Genomic DNA, 2,817 nt, shown 5'->3' with positions numbered 1-2,817 from the left:
TATTTCTTCTCCTACCCAGTCTTTGTTAAGGAGGGTGCTGTTCAGTTACCATGTGTTTACTCTTTTCCATTGATCTTTCTACTTTTGATTTCTAATTTGATAGCATTATGATCTGAGAAGATGCTTTGCAGTATTTCAATGTTTTTTAAAATTTTTAAGGCTTGCTTTATGGCCTAACATATGGTCTATCATGGAAAATGTTTCACGCGCACTGGAAAAGAATGTATATTGTGCTGCTGTTGGATGAAATGGTCTCTAGGTGTCTATAAGGTCAAGTTGGTGGATTTTATTGTTTAGCTGTTGTGTATCTTTGGTGACTTTCTTTCCAGTTGTTCTACCTTTCATTGAAGGTTGTGTATTAAAGTCTCCTACTATGACTGTGGAATCATCTATTTGGCTTTTCAACTCTTTTAAAGTCTGATTTATGTATTTTGGGGCTCTTCATTGGGTCCATAGATATTTATTGTGGTTATATCTTCATGTTCAATTAATCCTTTAATCATTTTATAATGTCCTTCCTTGCCTTGTATGGTGGTTTTTGTCTTAAAATCAATTTGATCAGAAATTAATATTGCCACACCTGCTTTTTTATGGTTGCCATTTGCTTGATATACCTTTTTCTAACCTTTGATTTTTAGTCTATTTTTGCCTTTGTCTGTAAGGTGTGTCTCTTGTAGACAGCATATTGATGGGTTTTGTTTTCTTATCCAATCTGCAACTCTCTGTTTCTTGAGTAGTGCATTTAATTCATTAACATTCAGTGTAATTATTGACAAGTATGAATTGGTTGCTGTCATTTTGTTAGGTTTTTTTTTCATGGTTTCCCTAGTTTCTTTGTTCCATATCATTTTCAGTGCTGAGCTCATTATGTTTATGAGTCCTGTTATCATTTCCTTTGTTGCTGTTGTTTTAGTATTTGCTGAATATTTGTTCTTGTCCTCTTTTTTATTGTGATATGAAGGTTTATCATTTTTATTTGAGGTTACCCTGTGATTTATGATTTCTCCCTGAGATTAGAACAATCCATTCTATCTTGCAACTCTTTTGACTTCCTCACCAATCAGAAGTTCTGTAACTACACAGTATTTTCCCTCTTTTTGGTTTGTAGTTGTCCTCACTTGCTAATTACTGTTTCTGGTTCCCTGTTTACAGTCTTGTAAGCTCATTTTACTTTGGATATGTCCATAGCTGTGGTTTCTGGTTAGGTCACCTTGTGTATTAATAGTCGGTTGTTATTTGCTATTTTTGGTTCTCTGTTCAAAGGACTCCCTTTAGTATCTCTTGTAAGGTTGGTCTGGTTTTAACAAATTCCCTTAGTTTCTGCTTATCTGGAAATATCCTAATTTCACCATCATATTTGAGGGACAATTTTGCCAGGTATATAATTCTTGGTTGAAAATTTTTCTCTTTCAGGGTTTTATATATACCATCCCATTGCCTTCTCGCTTGCATGGTTTCTGCTGAGTAATCAGAGCTTATTCTTACTTGTTGTCCTTTGTAAGTGACTTTTTGTTTTTCCCATGCTGTTTTCAGGATTCTTCGCTTGTCTTTGGTTTTGATGAGCTTGATGATGACATGTCTTGGTGACTTTCTTTTGGGGTCTATCCTGTTTGATGTTCTTTGGACTTCCTGAATAGTTATATTCTCATCTTTCATCATATCAGGGAAGTTTTTTTCCAACAAATCTTGGACAATTTTCTCAGTGCTATTATTTTTCTTTTCCTGTTCTGGAATTCCAATGACACATAAGTTATTCCTCTTGATGGTATCCCACATGAACCTTAGGCTTTCTTCATTTTGTTTTGATATTTTTCTGATTGATCCCTTTCCAAAGAAGTATTCAGGTATTTGTCTTCAATTTCATTAATTCTGCCTTCCATTGCATTAATTCTACTCCTTTGCCCTTTCAATGTGTTATCTAATTCTGACAATTTAGTATCAATATTCTGGATTTCTATCTGTAGATTTAGAATCATTTCTAATTTTTCATTTATTTTGTCATTTTGTTCTTGTTTTTTCTTCCAAAATTCTTTTAGGTTTTTTTGTGTGTTTTCTTTGGTCTGTCTCTTAATCCTTTGAAGATTCCTAAATGTAATTCTTTTGAATTGCTTAACAGAGAGTTCAATGCTGCTTCTTCCTCAGGGATGTATTCTGGTCTGTATCCTTGTTTCTACCACTTTATCTTGTTTATTTGTGTGGATTGTGATGGTCTGTTGTCTCTGAGACATCGTGGTGTTGTTGCATTTAGATCTCTGTTAACTGTTTGTGAACAGCAGCCAAGGGTGAGTCAGACTTTTCTTGGTGGTTGTTTATCATTGGCCCATCAGAAGAGAAGGAAGTGGTGGCTGTCACTCAGTAACTGAACCTGCAGGAGGTGTGGGTGTATATGTGTCATACAGGAACTATTGTTGTCTTCCACTCAGTTAGACAAAAATAACAATTGAATAACCATCATACAAGTAAAAGCAAATGGACAAAAAATATACTGTGTAATTACATAGGAACAGTAACCTAAAAAGAAAAAAGGGAAAAAGAAAAAAAAAAAAAAAAACTGCGATATCTGGGGAGAGGGCAATAATAGAAAAAATGTACAGAAGGAGAATAATGTAAAAAAATAGGAAAAATGCGAAAAGAAAAACAAGGAACCAGGTTAACCATGAGAAAGAAAAAAAAAATTGAAACTAGGAACAGGGAAAAAAACAAACAATTGAAAACTAGAAATTGGGAGGGGAATAATACAAAATAATAGTAAAACGGGCAAAAGTAACAAGAACAGTGGTAGTAGTTTTAAAACAGACAAAAACAAACTAAGAAACA

This window comes from Orycteropus afer, unplaced genomic scaffold, assembly GCF_000298275.1.
Source record: "Orycteropus afer afer isolate SDZICR_OR568_19922 unplaced genomic scaffold, OryAfe1.0 scaffold00736, whole genome shotgun sequence".
Lineage (NCBI taxonomy): Eukaryota > Metazoa > Chordata > Mammalia > Tubulidentata > Orycteropodidae > Orycteropus > Orycteropus afer.
The sequence above is the reverse complement of the archived record's forward strand: the minus strand, read 5'-3'. Positions refer to the sequence as shown.